This window comes from Rhinatrema bivittatum, chromosome 4 (assembly GCF_901001135.1).
Source record: "Rhinatrema bivittatum chromosome 4, aRhiBiv1.1, whole genome shotgun sequence".
NCBI classification, from domain to species: Eukaryota; Metazoa; Chordata; class Amphibia; order Gymnophiona; family Rhinatrematidae; genus Rhinatrema; species Rhinatrema bivittatum.
Genome location: NC_042618.1, coordinates 370,662,157 through 370,679,569, shown reverse-complemented (window position 1 = coordinate 370,679,569; position 17,413 = coordinate 370,662,157). Strand labels below are relative to the sequence as shown.

Here is a 17,413-nt window from a genome sequence, read left to right as displayed (position 1 = left end):
GCCGTCAGTTCTTCGAGAACGTCACTTCCGCTATCAAGTTTGTTGGAAGGGGAGACCTTGGCCTTGGGGGTTGGGTGGTGGAGAGGTGTGTTAGCCGACATTCTCGGTGTGTGCTCTGGAGACGGACTAAATGTCTCATAGGACGCGGAAGCGGAAAATATGGAGCATAGTGTGCTAAAATTTCAGAATAGTGGAATATCCACTTAATATTTACTTGAGTACATATTTTTTTTCATGTCTTAAATGTGACAGGCTATGATTATTTCATGTTATCTGCACTGACTATGTTTTATTTGCTCTCTCTATATATAGGTTATTACGTTAGACAACCAGAAATGTGGAGATTTTGAAAAATGTTAGACCTGAGATCATTGGTGGTGTATGAGAGACGTAACGAGTAGTGTAAGGGTAAGAGAGTTATTTCCTGAACCTCTCGGAACTGTGTTCAAATAAGTTTTGAGTTAAATGCAGTCTGTGTCATAATCATGTTTTCCAGTGTACTTTAGAGTTATATTCAGCCAATTATGTCTAGTTGCTGTTTGGGTTACAACTTATTGGAGCTGGGACTATAAAAAATATAATATTCAAACAGCAAAACCGCAGAGTCTACAAGGTATGGAGGTGGCAGTGTGGGTTAATATGGAAAGAAGGAATGGAACTTCTAGTATATTGGTGAAATCCGTAGGCCTCCATTGCAGACAGAAGAGACTTAAGAGCACTAATGCAAGCAGTGGTCTTACCACATTTGTACTACTGCAATGTGAGATACATAAGGGCTCCCTAAAAAAAAACCCACAATAGGATGACTGCAGTTCTTAACAAAATGCATCTGCTAGAACTGTGATAAGGTTGTGATGGGAACAAGCATCTTTTCTGGTGGCTATCAAGTCCCAGTAATTTATTGTATCCATTTTAAGATCCTTTCATTAGGTCCCAGCTATCTGGAAAAAAGGTGTTATCTGTTACAGAAAGAACTTTGTCTAGTAAAAAAAATAAATTGGTTAGTTCCCTCTTTTAAAGCAATTTGTAGTGTTAGGACTAGAGATCATTAATTTTCAGGAGTGACATCTTTGCTTTGCTAGTTTGTTTATGAAATAGCTCTACTTGTTTTGTCAACATCTGAAAACAGGTGTTTGGGGACATGGAGTTCAGAGCTTTGGTTTTATGTTCTTGTAATTATGTTGATTTTTAGGCCATTTTTTAAAGCTGTTTTTAGATTATATAAGTAAGGTTAATGGGGGATGATATGTTGTATTTTCATTTTGATATTTAATTTTAGTTGTATTTAAATTAATGGGTTTTGTGGTTTTTTTTTTTTTTTTTAAAGAAAATGAATGTTAGCCACTTTGATACTCTGGAAGATGGAATATAAATGTTGAAATTAAATATTCAGAAAATTGATAGGAAAGGGGAAATGTTGCTAGGTGGTGATATGGAATAGTATGCCAGAGATGAGTGCTGAATCTATTACCTCAGCATTTAAGAAACTTTAAAAAAAAACTTGGCTGTTTCAGAGACATTTTGGCAACATTATTTATTTATTTATTTATTTAGCGTTTTTCTATACCGGCATTCATGATTAGAAACCACATCATGCCGGTTTACATAAAACAAGGGGTGAGAACAAGAAACGAAAAACAAGTGCAAGGAGAACAAAAGTTACATTACAACAGGGTCTTACCTCCTAGGCAGGAATGTATGATTATACTTTTTAGTTCCAGTGTACAATAGAAACTTGGTATGGTACTTCAAGCTGTTTGTTCTGTGGTTTTTATGTTAAAATTTTTGTGTATGTACTTTTAAGATTGTAAACCGCATTGATATTTTATATTGTGGTATAGAAGTGTTTGTAAATAAATATATTGGATGTTGATTGGGACATTCCAGCTACATTGTTTAAAAGCAGAGAGATTCTGGATTCTTTTTAGGGAGAACTATTCTGCCAACTAGTAATGGAATGCACATGGGAGGTGGTGATACTGGACTTGGTGCTTACCAATAGGGAGAGTGTTTTGATGTAGTGGATGATGTGGTGGCTTCCTCAAAGTAGAGGATCCTAGACTTTAGAAAAACTAACTTTAAGTTGGGGGAGTACCTCAAGGGGATAGCTGGATGGGAAAACCTAGAGGGAAGTAGAAGAGTAGAGGGCAAAACTAAAAGATATTGTAAGGACAACTAACCTTTTGTTAGGAAAATAAAGGTAAGTGGCTGAAAAGTTAAGGGAAAAAAGTTAGCTGTTATAAACTAAGAGATCCCAGAAAGAGAAAGACAGACAATAATATCTGGAAAAGCTAAGAGAAGCTGGAAAAGTGGACCAAACATGCAAAGGGGGGGGGGGGGGGGGGGGGGGAAAGCTAATATTTTTTAAATATGCTAGTGATAGGAGGAAGTGCAAAAGTGGCATTGTGAGACCCAGAAGTGAAGGGGAAGAATATGTAAAGGCTGATAAGGAAAATGTGGAATTGCTTAGCAAATAGTTCTGTTCAGTATTCACTGAGGAAGGGCCAAGGACTGTAGAAAACGGACACAATAGGATTAGAAGTGAGGTAAATTTCAAATGATTTTCACAAGACTATGAGGAGCTAGCTAAAATTAAAAGTAGATAAAACAATGGAGGACACTAGGGAACTAAAGGCAGTTTTAGTAGCTCCACTGGTTGACCTTTTCTTTAGAGTTGGGAGTATTTCCAGAGGAAAACGGATGTGGTTCCTCTTCACAAAAGTGGAAGTAAAGAGGAGTAAATGAGAACTATAGGCCTGTTAGCCTGACCTGTTTGGTGAGTAAATTAATAGAATTACTGCTGAAACAGAGTGGTGCACTTTCTGTAATCCAAGGGATTACAAAGGTCTGGGCAGCAAATGTGGTCAATTTCTTTGACTGGGTAACCAGAGAGTCAAATCAGGGGAGGGTGTTAGATGTAGTCTGCTTGGATTTCAGTAAGGCCTTTGACACTGTTTCACATAGGCAACTAATAAATAGAGTAGTGCCTTTGGTATGGGACCTAAAGTTACTGACTGGGTTAGAAACTGGTTGCCTGGTAGGTGACACAAGGTGGTAAATGGAGTACACTGTGAGCAGAGGGGTGTTACTAGTGGTAGTTCACAGGGATCGGTCCTCTCTTCTTTTCAACATTTTCATAAGCGATATTGCAAATGTATCTAGAAAGGTTTGTCTTTTTGTGAATGATACCAAAATCGGCAATAGGGTAGGCAGCCAGCAAAGTGTGGAAAATGAGAAGGGATTTCATGAACGGCTTGGAGTTTGACAGCTAAGATTTAATGCTAAAAAATGCAGTTGTGCATTTTGTCTGCAAACACCCAAGGAGAAGCAGTACTGTATAGAAGAATGAAATTCTGTGCATGGATCAAGAGCAGGATCTAGGGATGATATCTGATGATGTAAAGGTGGCCACCCAGGTGGATAAGGTAATGGCAAAAGCCAGAAAGTTGATTTGGTGCAAAAAGAGAGAGAGAGGAATAGTCAGCAGAAAAAAGGAGGTGATATTGCCCCTGTCTTGGTGAGACCTCGTTTGGAATATTGTGTACAATTCTGGAGAATGCTTCTTCAAAAGGATATAAACCAAATGGAGTCGGTCCAGAGGGTGGCTACTAAAATGGTCAGTGGTCTTCTTTCTAAAGCATATGAAGACAGACTAAAAGATTGAAGCATGTAAACCCTAGAGGAAAGGCAGGATGGGAAAAATATGATAGAGATATTTTAATATCTCCAAGGTATCAATGAAAATGAAGCTTTGGAACTGAGGGGGCTTGAGATGAGGGTGAAAGGTGGTATACTTGGGAGTAATCAAAATAATTATTTCTTTACAGAAAAGGTGGTAGATGCGTGGAACAACCTCCCAGTGGAGATGATAGTGACAAGGACAGTATCTGAATTCAAGAAAGTATGGGGATAACTGAGGGGAGTAATAGAGATTTTAGAACTGAGCAGTTAGTGTGGATGGGCAGAATAGATGCGCTGTATGGTCTTTTTCTGCCGTTATATTTCTCTGTTGTAATCAAGCTTACCCTGAAGATGATCCTCTACCCATGTTTGGAACACCCATTTTCTACTAGTAACTTTTTCTTTAGTAGTCAAGGGTGATAGAATAATCACTATAAACAATCTGGGTGTCCAAAGATGGCTGCTGAGGCTGATCTGCGATCAACAAAGACTAGCACATCATGGATATGTTTCCTAGTGGGAATCATGGCCCTGGATTGTTGATTCAGGCAAAGGTAGTAGAGAAGCAATGGCAGAGAATTCTGTATTTGTAATGAGTCTGAAACTCTTTTTTTTTTTTTTTTTGCAAAGGTGGTACTTTTACCTGATTGGACAATAACCCATCTTGAAGTTTAAAAATACGTAAATATATTAATTAGGAAAGGAATTTTAAAATGAATTAGTGCATAGCAAGAGGTTAAAGCCTTTTAATACCTTTTTGTAGAAAGTATTGCTGCTGTTTTCTTCAAAAGTAAATGTAACCAGTTATACTAAATTGGAAGCATTCATGGAGAAGATATAGTTTTCACTGCTTGAAAAGTATAAACTGTTTATATGTTAGTTGTTTAAACATTCACAGTGTCACATGACAGTGATTGTTTTGAGAGTATGTGAGTAACCAGGATAGTGGATCTCACTTTTTTTATGCCTTCATTTTTAGCAGAGAATGCTTTAGCAGTGGAGACATTGACCTAGCAAGGCATCAGTGATACTGCTCCATGATTGAGTGAGTTAAATGGGCAAAATATATAAGAAAACAAGATTTAAACAATCCTATTTGATAGTCTGCTGATAAGAATACATGCACAGCTCAATGAAGAAGTTGCTGAGAAAGTGTCTTCCTATAAATATTGTAGCTTGGCCTACAAGTTCATGGGAGGACAGCAGGAAATGACATGCAGAAAATAGCTTCACTGTCATTTCCTGCAATACTCTTCTGAACATGAGAACTGAGGTATAACTTTTACATGAAGCTACTTTCACTTACTCTACTGTCTTAAGTTCTGAAGTTGTATCCCTATACTTGTCATATACAGTTACAGCAGTTATTTGTGTTTGGAGTTACTTAACCAAGTCTACTTTTGTAAATTGGACAACATATCATTTGAGACAGTTATATTCCTGGAACCAAACAGATTTTGAAGAGCATGTTTCATTTTACCATATATTCATCCCTGTGTTTGTCAGGTCATACAGAAAGATATGCCCACTTTTTGAATATCTTTCCTGTTGTCAGCATGTCAGGTAGAGCTTGATATCCAGTATCAATTTTTTTATTATATATAAATTACGAGTAACTAGTTGTCTGTTTTTGCCTCTACTGTGCTTAGCAATTCCCACTTGCTCCATACAAATTTGGATATTTTGTTGTGTGTTACTGGTTACTATGTAAAATTTTGATTCTGGTTATTTTTCTTGTAGCTTTGTTATGAAATATGTTATGAAATATAACAGTTTCAGAAGTTTTCGGAGTAATTTGTATGATATAATCTTTGCAGCACTGTGGGAAAAGTAGAGAGCCAGGAGACAGCAAGTGAGGTAATAAAATTATTGCAGCATTAATATAGGGAGACTAATGATAACAAGCCAACATGCGCTTGTTTTTCAGCTCTTGCTTTCTTTTGTGTCTGAAAGTATTTCATAGTATTTTTAGCATTTTTCAGCAGGGCTGAAAGTGCAGAAGTAGTGATTCAATCTGTCCATCTGTCAAATTGGAAAAAGCACTAGAAAATCCATGCATTAGTATGGTTTTCATTTCTTTCCTGTACTTTGAATAAAAAGCTTGTCACACCCCTTAAAAAAAAAAAAAAATCCTTTAACTACACCCTTTCATCATTCATGTTGGGGAGGTACGCTAATGGAGAAGGTTTTCATGGGTAATGATTCAGATGGACTGAATCAAATCACGGTGAACCTAGAAGATGTGGTAGGCCTGATTGACAAACTGAAGAGTAGTAAATCACCTGGACCGGATGGTATACACCCCAGAGTTCTGAAGGAACTAAAAAATGAAATTTCAGACCTATTAGTAAAAATTTGTAACTTATCATTAAAATCATCCATTGTACCTGAAGACTGGAGGATAGCAAATGTAACCCCAATATTTAAAAAGGGCTCCAGGGGCGATCCGGGAAACTACAGACTGGTTAGCCTGACTTCAGTGCCAGGAAAAATTGTGGAAAGTGTTCTAAACATCAAAATCACAGAACATATAGAAAGACATGGTTTAATGGAACAAAGTCAGCCTGGCTTTACCCAGGGCAAGTCTTGCCTCACAAATCTGCTTCACTTTTTTGAAGGAGTTAATAAACATGTGGATAAAGGTGAACCGGTAGATATAGTATACTTGGATTTTCAGAAGGCTTTTGACAAAGTTCCTCATGAGAGGCTTCTAGGAAAAGTAAAAAGTCATGGGATAGGTGGCGATGTCCTTTCGTGGATTGCAAACTGGCTAAAAGACAGGAAACAGAGAGTAGGATTAAATGGGCAATTTTCTCAGTGGAAGGGAGTGGAAGGGAGTGGACAGTGGAGTGCCTCAGGGATCTGTATTGGGACCCTTACTGTTCAATATATTTATAAATGATCTGGAAAGAAATACGACGAGTGAGATAATCAAATTTGCAGATGACACAAAATTGTTCAGAGTAGTTAAATCACAAGCAGATTGTGATAAATTTCAGGAAGACCTTGTGAGACTGGAAAATTGGGCATCCAAATGGCAGATGAAATTTAATGTGGATAAGTGCAAGGTGATGCATATAGGGAAAAATAACCCATGCTATAGTTACACAATGTTGGGTTCCATATTAGGTGCTACAACCCAAGAAAGAGATCTAGGTGTCATAGTGGACAACACATTGAAATCGTCGGTGCAGTGTGCTGCGGCAGTCAAAAAAGCAAACAGAATGTTGGGAATTATTAGAAAAGGAATGGTGAATAAAACGGAAAATGTCATGATGCCTCTGTATCGCTCCATGTTGAGACCGCACCTTGAATACTGTGTACAATTCTGGTCGCCGCATCTCAAAAAAGATATAATTGCGATGGAGAAGGTACAGAGAAGGGCTACCAAAATAAGGGGAATGGAACAACTCCCCTATGAGGAAAGACTAAAGAGGTTAGGACTTTTCAGCTTGGAGAAGAGACGACTGAGGGGGGATATGATAGAGGTGTTTAAAATCATGAGAGGTCTATAACGGGTAGATGTGAATTGGTTATTTACTCTTTCGGATAGTAGAAAGACTAGGGGGCACTCCATGAAGTTAGCATGGGGCACATTTAAAACTAATTGGAGAAAGTTCTTTTTTACTCAACGCACAATTAAACTCTGGAATTTGTTGCCAGAGAATGTGGTTAGTGCAGTTAGTATAGCTGGATTTAAAAAAGGATTGGATAAGTTCTTGGAGGAGAAGTCCATTACCTGTTATTAATTAAGTTGACTTAGAAAATAGCCACTGCCATTAGTAATGGTTACATGAAATAGACTTAGTTTTTGGGTACTTGCCAGGTTCTTATAGCCTGGATTGGCCACTGTTGGAAACAGGATGCTGGGCTTGATGGACCCTTGGTCTGACCCAGTATGGCATTTTCTTATGTTCTTATATTTATCAATATAGTTCTGGTGAATGTCAACTCAGCAGTGCCCCAAATTACTGAAATTCACAAAAATTGGAGGAACTTTCAAAACCATTAATTATCAGGGTTGCCAACTGTTAGTAAATCTAAAACAAAAACAAAAAAGCCCCTGTAAAAATAATTCCATATCAGTTAAAATGGGGCCCATGTCTCTAGTGCTCTGGTTTCAGGTTCTGTAGTGCCTGGCAGTCAGGACTTCTCTGCATAAAGGGGCGGATTTTCAGAACCCTGCTCGCGTAAATCCGCCCAAAACCGGGCGGATTTACGCGAGCAGGGCCCTGCGCGCCGGGAAGCCTATTTTACATAGGCCTCCCGGCGCGCGCAGAGCCCCGGGACTCGCGTAAGTTTCGGGGGGGGGCGTGTCGGGGGGCGGGCCCGAACCGCGCGGCGTTTTCGGGGCGTGTCGGGAGCGTTCCGGGGGCGTGGCTACGGCCCGGGGCGGCCCGGGGGCGTGGCCGGCCCTCCGGACCCGCCCCCAGATCACGTCCCGGCGCGCAGGAGGCCCGCTGACGCGCGGGGATTTACGCCTCCCTCCGGGAGGCGTAAATCCCCCGACAAAGGTAAGGGGGGGGTTTAGACAGGGCCGGGCGGGTGGGTTAGGTAGGGGAAGGGAGGGGAAGGTGAGGGGAGGGCAAAGGAAAGTTCCCTCCGAGGCCGCTCCGATTTCGGAGTGGCCTTGGAGGGAATGGGGGTAGGCTGCGCGGCTCGGCGCGCGCCGGCTATACGAAATCGATAGCCTTGCGCGCGCCGATCCAGGATTTTAGCGGATACGCGCGGCTCCGCGCGTATCTACTAAAATCCAGCGTACTTTTGTTTGCGCCTGGAGCGCAAACAAAAGTAGGCTATTCGCGCTCGTTTTAAAATCCGCCCCAATGGGGATGAATCTCAGCATAGCAAGTCTAGCAGTGCACAAAATGGAGTCGGTTAAACGAATTTCAATGAAAATGTAGGTTGGAAGACATCAGTAAAATATATTTTCATGAATTGGCAACTCTAAGTACTAATATTTGTTCAGAATAAACTGCTAGTTTTAAATTCCAGCTGAATTATCAAAAACAGGTTTTTAATTTTTGAAAATTATTTGAAAATATTATTGCATTAATTTAAAATACATTGATTAAAGCAGGTGGTTTGCAAATACTATTTTCTAAGTTAGTAGCTAGTCCTGAGTATATTCAGTACCTTTGCCCCCCAGCATCTGACCTATTTATTTTCTAAGATGAAAAAAAAAATTTTTTTTCCCCTTTAGTTGCCATTGATGACAGTTTTTGTCCTTTCCTTTATGCAGCACTGATAAGGTAAGAAATAATAGCCTGACAAATGCCAGGCTTGCTGTATTCTTGCCCCAAATTAAAGCTGACTTAAAATGGCAAAAACATGATATTGAGATCCATGTTGATGGACTTTGGAAAATGACAGAATTAATTTGTTGTTACTTCTATTTTGACCAGAACATATTTTAATCCCTGAATCAATTTAATTAGATTCATTTTAAGAAAGTGCACTTTTGTTTGATCTGCTTCATTGAACCCCTGATTTTCTAAGTTCCATGTATTGCAGTTCTGTATTCTTTTTGTCAGTTCTGCTCTTTACGTGTGGAACTATTATGGTCATTCTGTTAGTTTTCAAAATATGTTTTAATTTACATTTGTTAATTGGATCTGATAATAGCCCTGTTGTTAACTAGTCACAACTTTGGCATATCCCCAGCAAAAATTTCTAAGGTTACTTTTAATCTGCAGTTTAAGATATTCAGAGCAAGCTATTTATGCTATTTTTTTACGTTTCTCGGTCACTTATAGATAGTTTGCAGAGAATAAAATAGCTATTGATGTGATGGCATTTTTTCAGGTCACTTTTGAAGCACACCTGCACAGCATAGGAACTTATTAGATTTTTTTCCATGGCCCTAATGCCCGTGATAACGCCATAATGCATGCATTATTTATTGCGTTGCGAGATGCTTGTGCATTTTTAAATTTTAGTCAAAAGGGAGGAGTTCATGAAAATGAAGGGTGTTTAATGTTGTGTGCAATAGTATAACACACATGATTGCACGTTTTAATGCCAGAATTAACTATACCTTTTTTCCTGGCAATATTCCCGAACTGGGATTTGTGCTAAATATTGCAAATCTGGTTTCGGAGTAGAGAGAGAGAGAGAGAGCCTCTGGGGTTGCACACACATAATCATCTATTTATACCACTGTAAGAGGGTCAACTAGTAACTCGAGGTGAGGTTTTGGTGGTGTGCTAGGTTTTGGGAGGCAGTTTTACATGCACAGTCAGAGGTATGAACAACACAGTACGCATCAGTGAAGATGTGATGTGATTTGGAATGAGGAGAGGTACACAAAGATGAGATTTGTTCAAGGTACTCTCGCCCTAGCTAGATGTGTACTCTACGTAGCTGCTATCATCTCATGCAGCTTTCTTGTAATTGTATGCTTATAGATGTTTTTCTGACTGGCTGCATCGGGGAGATTCCTTCAAAACAGGAGTTTGTAATTCTAAAACTGCATGACCCATTTACACTCAAGATAAAATATATACTGATGAGTAGATAAACCACTTCTGCTTGCACCTGCTAGAGAAAGTAAAAAAAAAAAAATGACTGAAGCACTCTATTTCATAGTCCCACTACAGACTAGATGACCTACTTTAATCAGTCAGAGGCAAAGAGATTTTTCTCATTGGTTCCCTCCAAAATCAAATAAACCAGTCAAAAAATCTTTTCCCACATACAACAAAGTGCACAGAGCATAAAAAAATTATTTCTTCATATCTGTGTGAGTGATGAATTTAAAATCTGTGACAGTAAATCTTTAGTTTTGAAGAGCTAGTCTCATTGTAAATTATGTGTGAGGAGTGAGTATCATTCTACTCTGAGGAATACTACATCATTTTAGGAAAAGACGGTATATAAATGTAAAATGAGTACATTTATCCATGAGTTACTGATGACAACATAAAGTGAATGAGAGAGAAACTCATGGAAATATGTAAATAGTAAAGTAATAAATGAGGGTTCAAATTACAGAAAAGGAATGACAAACACTCATTCCTTGTTGTATCTGTAGACCCTTGGGCCAAGGCAGGATTGGCTCTACCTGCAGGGAGGAGCCCTGCAGGTGTTCCCATGGTCAGCAGGTGGACCCAGGTGAAGCAGAGACCAGTCAGGACCTTCACCTATACCAGCCCACGTTCTCAGGTTGAGCCTTTGGGTGCTAGGGCCGGCAGATGGGGTCTCTAATGGCAGGAAATGTCCGTAGTAATCTAGGTCGTTGGCAGGCGACAGTTACACATATATCCGGGGTCCTGGAAGAGGTCAGAGGCAGGCAGCTATCAGTCGCAACCGAGATCCAGGCAATGTCAGAGGGTAGGAGGTGTCATTCGTATCCGAGGTCCAGGCCAGGGTCAAAACCAGGTATCTGTCCGAATGAGGAGAAGAGGACAGATAAGCAGGCAAGGACAAGAAGAGGTGGGCAATGTAGATGGAGCAGACTAGATGAAGACAGCAGGGCAAGGACTTGGGGATAGGCTGAAATGAGGACAGAAGACGAGGCTTGGAACACTGAAGAAACACGCTCTGCGAGAAGTAGCTGGGACCTGTTGCTGAGGTGAGGAGAGGTTGTCTGGGAGGCCCTTATAATAGGACCCAAGCTGGTGATGTCATCGGGCACCGTGGCCTCTTCCTGCCATAGACCCTTTAACTATGGGGCTGTTAAGTGTGTGCGTAGAGAGGGCTGTGGGGGGTGCAGCAGTTGCAGTGGTGTCCTGTGTGGAGGGAAGCAGCGAGGCCCGGCATTGCAGGTGAGTAACATGGCTCATGGGGGGCCTCTGTGAGCCCCACAACACTTCTGTTATTCTGGGAAACTATATGGCAATTTTCATTGCATTTGTTTTTTCTAGTTACTATAGAACTATTTAGACTTTGCATATATGCTGCAGTTCCCCCAAGATTCCGCAACAGCCTATTAAATAAGTCAGCAAACGTGTATAAGTCTGCTTTGGAAATTATCCCATCAGATTTACCTGCACAGGTTGCTAAATTTGTCTGCATTAACTTTTTGTGAAAATTTGTCTGCTTTTTATAATTCAAAAATACACGCATAAGTGAAAACCCCAGCTCCACCCCCAGGAATGCCTCTGCTCATTCCAGGTAATCTCGCACATGAACAGGAATGCACGCATAACTTTCCTCTCATGCTGGATGGGCAGTTTTGTAAAAGGCTATTTCTATACATGAAATGCTTATCTGCAGAAGTCCCTTTTAGAAACTACCCTCTGAAATCCATGGCCTTGCATTCCTGATTTGCTGTCATTTTCTATTCTGTAAACTTGAGGATGGAGACTCTCACAGGAAGCTTTAAGAATATTTTTGAAGCTACTCAGGTGTTCATGCCTCCACTGAAGATTGTCCCCCCATCCCCCTGCTAAAAGTATGCACTGGGCTATTACGGTGTACAAGCTTTCATCCTGTTAAAAAGAGGCATTCAGGGGGGGAAATAAAATAATGCACGTTCCATTTTCAAATGTACACAGGCTGGCTTACCCCACTTGACTGCCTGCACAAGTATGAGATGCAAAGTACACGGATTATTTCAGTGCAGGTACTTCTCACCTGCTAATCTTCATCGGGAAGCAAGGCAGGTACTTTCCCTTTGAAACTTAGCTGCAATGTGTGTGGGCTAAAAGTGCCTATATATGTGTCAATCAACATGGGTCATTCATTCTTAACTCTGTGCAGGACAGCATGCCAATATCAAGCCATAAAGTTGTAATAAAGTCTCTTCTTGAATGTTAGTTTAAAAAAAAAAAGGTCCTAAAATTTGGGGCAACAACGTTTTGATCAGTAAAGGATTTTCCAAGGAATTTTGTGATCAAAATTGAGGGGGAAAGGCTTTTAGTAAGCCAGATATAAGTATTTTCATCAGCAAGTATGAAGTTACATTTAGGAATTAAAAAAAAAAATCTGATTAAGGTCCTGATTAAATGTTTTATTGAAAGGCAGGCATTTCAGTTTTAAGCCTTCTACTTTGCTACAGTTCACTGGGAGGAGATAATTGCCATGGTTAAATAATGGAATAGATTTATCTTGGTAATCTCTCATTCTTTGTAGGTTTGTTATTTAGCTTACCTTACTGTGTGAGAATAAAGCAGAATATAAATTAGGAAGATGGTTGCATAATGTAGTTATAATTGGCTGCTAGAAATAGCGAGATATTACATCTGCACATTGTAGCCAATAAAAATCTCCCTTCTAGTTCATGCTGCTTTATGCTTTTGGGATCTCTTACCACATGGTTGTAGTAATGCAGGTTTTTTGTTTGGCTTCCCGTTTGCCATGAAGATTTCCCCTTTTTCCAGGCCTTCTTTGTATACAGGCTTCATGTATTTGAAATGTTGGCTTCAGTTCAGCACTTCTTTGGAACAGCAAGTCCAGGCAAGAGGCAAGCGCTTCTGATGTGGGAGAAAATATCAGGGCTGCCTTATTGTTTTACAGGTAGCATTCGGACTGAATCCTGGCCAAATACCTTCTCCAGAGCCTTGCGCTGTATTGACTTTTTAAGACAAAGTAAAGTACTATATAACTTTTAATATGTTTTCTGGTAAACATTTTAAAAGACAGCTTTATTGAATATGGAAAGGGACGTTTTATTGACAGTGGTATTTAAAAAAAAAAAAAAAAAAAAAAAAAAAGAAATGCCATATAGAAATTATAGCTTTCTAAGGCTGTCCTTGGAACCTGGGAAACCTTGGTTCAGTTCGTCAGATGGAGGGTGGACCTTAGGATTTATACTGATCAAGCCTTCTGACTTAGACCTTTGTACCTGTGCTATAAATTACACTGTACACTTACAAAACAAAGACTTGTGGATTCATTTTTTATGAACAAAATGCATTTGTAAATTATAAGGGCCACTATTTCACAGAATTAGGTGGTGTGCAGTCCTTAGGATAGAGCCATATATCCCCTGAGCTGATATATTTCTTTTGCTATGCAAGCTAAAATGCCACAGACTGAATAGTTAAGGTACTAGGCCATTTATGCAGCTCAGGAACTGAGCACAGGTCATATAACAGTAATTTTCTTTTAATATATTGCTAAATTATAGCTAAGGTAAAATAACGTTTATTTTTGTTGTGGTGGAGCATTTTTTAAAGTGTTTAATGCTTTTTATAAATTGATTTAAAAAAAAAAAACAAAACCCAAAAACTTTTAATGCTTTTATTTTTTTGAAAATTAATACAGCTTGATTGTTTGCTCTGCCATATTTATTGTGCAACATCTTGGATTTCAGTGAAAGCCCAGTGGAGTCGTCATTGAAGTGTGTTGATAGATGGACAGGTTTATGATGGAATAGCTGCTTAAACTCAGACTGATGTAATTAACTTGCTGAATTGAAGCATCTGCAGGGTTTATCACCCTATCTTCAGGATGTAGGTCTCTGTTTACTTTTTTTTTTCCTTCTTACTCTGCTGGTGAATTTTAATGTTGAAGAGCAAAGATCAGGTAGGACGCTTATAAGCTTTTGTATTTTTTTTTCCCTTTTGGATAGAATCTTTTACTAAGATGATTTTAAATTAAGGCCTTATTCCAGCGCCTCTTAGCATGTTGTGTTTTTTTTTTTTTTTTAATCCCCATGTCATCGTGTTTAAATTTTATTTTTGTTTTGGGCATTTTGGACAAACTGTCTGTTCCCATCTGTGCAGTGGAAGGCTAAAAGAAAAATAGAACATTAGATTAGGTTCTGATGATGGGCACAAGGATTTGTGAAAGCAATTCTGGGATTTGTGCCAAGCCCTGGCAGAATCTTAAATTAGCGATTTCAGTAGAATTCTTTGTCAATATATTTGTATAAATGGGGATTCCAGGCTGAAAGGGTAAAGCACTTAGCAATTTTATAAACAGTGAAATAATTTTTTTTTTGTTTGCATGTATTTCTGCTGTTTATGAAGCATGGTTGTTATCCCTTTGTATATTAATGATTGCGATCACAAGGTTTAGTTTTTTTCTGAGAGCATTAACATCCATTGAAAGTCCTTCCCTGTCTTTTTCTCTCAAGGCTTTGTTTGAAGATACTGTGTGAGGAATCTAACCATAGTTCTTTGGGAGGGAGGAAAAAATCAACTATTAAAATGTGTTAAAATAGATTGAAAAGTACTCAGTACGATTTTTGTTTTCAGTCTGCTTAATTAATCTAAAACACATTTTGGAGAAATTGAAGACCCTTGTGACTTTCTCCTTTTTTTTTTTTTTTTTTCAGAATAGGGTTGCCGAGAAGTGGATGCCAAATTGTGCTCATCTAAGAGGCAAGTATTTAGGATAAGTGGAATTTTAGGGTTGTTGTTTTTTTTCATAGTTTGGAAATGGGCTAACATTGGACAACTGTCATGTATATTAAAGAGGGGTAGCAATAGGCTTAGATCTATTCTAGCCTTTTCACGAAATGTCTTTTATTTAAATATACATAAATATTACTTTGTATCTTTTTATTACCTGCCAGTTTAGCTACATTGTTATAGATACAGTGACAACTAGCGCCTCTCCACTGCTTAAAATAGTTTATTGTAGGTATTTAGCTGTAATTTGTTTAAAAATAATTCTTTTATCTGTGCTGTATTTAAATACATCTGTTTTTGTTTTACCTAGGATTAAGTAAGGCAGAATTATTTAAGTTGATGAGCATTCAAGCTTAAAACATTTTGTTTTAGATTAGAACAGGGAAACAATTTCAGACATGGCATGTGTTTAAAAAAAAAAAATGGCTGCCCATTGCATTGAGTAGCTAAGTACTATAGTGAGAGTCTCTGCTCTGAGTTCACTTGTGTCCTGTTTTATACTCGAGAAAAGATGACCACAATCTTTCATGTAATTTTGTTTTAAAATGCCAGTGTTTGGCATATGTCAGCTTGTCACATGTCAATATCTGTAAGTATTTCTGTGTAAAATAAACCTGAATCTAATTGGTTGCGGCATGCCAACATGTTTTAATAATCATTTTATAAAATGTACTTTCATAAAGATTGTATGCATATATTGAGGGTGTTACCTGATTACAGTAGATTATGAAGAAAAGAAAGGAGTTTTTATTTTTTTTTCCTCTCCTGTCGCCATTCTGTGAAGATAATGCCTGCGTGGTGGGATGAGGTAGTAGGTTGTATAGTTTTAGGGTCACACCCACAACTGGGAGATAACTATACAAACTACTGTCTTTCCTAAAGCTGCAGAAAATCGACAGCTACATTTTTTTAACCTTTTTACATTTTTGCATGATGTTTTATGAACTGCAAGTAACGAGTACAAGAATGTGAGGACATACAGATTTTGTCACCTCCATTCCAAATTTACATTGATTTCATTAATGTTTAGAGCATTTAACCTACACCTCTGAATTGCAGATTTAAATGGGGCGTTCTGTCAAAAACAGGTTGTGAAGATCTAGGCATTTTGTTGATGGTTTACTTTGAATCAGGGGCAAGCAGGTTTTCAACTTTTTCTCTACTGTTTTGGAAGAAAACTGCACTTGATGGACCTTTTTAATATTCTTTCAACCTAACCATCAGGCCGATACAGTAAGGGCGCGTAAGAAAAAGTGCGGCAGTGCCGGGCGCCCGCTCGTTTGCCGCGCGCGCAGTTCGGATCACATACCGCTCGATACAGTATTTAAATGGCATGCAAATGCAAGCCGCGTCCATGAAGTGCAATCCATTTTACTGTATAGATCGCTATACAGCGCTTATACAGTATCCTGGGTGCGCTGGTACCTGTCATTTCAAATGACATTTGAAATGACAGGTACCAGGAAGTGGATGGTTCTCCTACGCTCGGGCATCGGGGATTGCCAGTCCTCTCTTCCCCCCCCCCCCCCCCCCTCCCGAAGCAAGGCGCAGGGCGAAAATCGACTCGACATGTTATTAAAGCAGATAGAAATTGTAACAAAAGTAAACTTACTGCATGCTTCCAGCAGCCCCAGTCCTCTCTCCCCTACTCCCGAGGCGCCCACCGTGGCTCCCCTGCCTCCCGGGGGCAGCCGGCGGCGAAAGCGGCTTCCAGCAGCCCCGCCGGCGAAGGTGCATGAATGCACGTCCAATTTGGGCGCTCAAGCAGCGAAGGCGCATGAGCGCATGCCGTGACCTGTTCATGCACCTTCGCCGGCGGGGCTGCTGGAAGCCGCTTTCGCCGCCGGCTGCCCCCGGGAGGCAGGGGAGCCACGGTGGGCGCCTCGGGAGGAGGGGAGAGAGGACTGGGGCTGCTGGAAGCATGCAGTAAGTTTACTTTTGTTACAATTTCTATCTGCTTTAATAACATGTCGAGTCGATTTTCGCCCTGCGCCTTGCTTCGGGAGGGGGGGAAGAGAGGACTGGCAATCCCAGATGCCAGAGCGTAGGAGAACCAGGCCACACCATGTTACTCACTTGCTCCATCCCACCCACTTATTTGACCGGAGCCTGCCTATTGCTGTCACATCCCTCTAACGCCAGGGTCAGGGTAGGCGGTAAATTAGCGGGTTAAAGATGCGGCAAAACAGTTGGTTAAAAAGGCGATAATCGGGCCGCACGTTACTGTATGGGAGGGAATAGCTAATCTGATTGTTTACATATCATATACATGCCATGGGCGGAAAGGGATACGCGTCGATTTAAAGAAGTGGTAAGGATTGGTAAAAACGGATAGTGAATCGCGGGTTAGACTTACGTGGCCAAATTGTGGGTACAAAGCGGGTTAGAAACAGAGTAACCGTGGCCGCGTTTTACTGTATCGGCCTGTATGT

The 17,413-nt window shown here is 39.8% G+C and overlaps 1 long non-coding RNA gene across 4 annotated transcripts; it reads left to right on the top strand.

The window, feature by feature from the left end:
- The first annotated feature begins 49 nt into the window (after positions 1–49).
- On the top strand, positions 50–14,952 carry LOC115091038. 4 transcript variants are annotated; one of them, XR_003856587.1, is made up of 4 exons: positions 50–85; positions 313–408; positions 8,885–8,933; positions 14,906–14,951. It is a non-coding gene; the product is annotated as an uncharacterized LOC115091038 (long non-coding RNA). The 4 variants fall into 4 exon arrangements; XR_003856585.1 differs by having other exon boundaries at positions 81–218; XR_003856589.1 differs by lacking the exon at positions 8,885–8,933 and having other exon boundaries at positions 14,906–14,952.
- Positions 14,953–17,413: the final 2,461 nt, after the last annotated feature.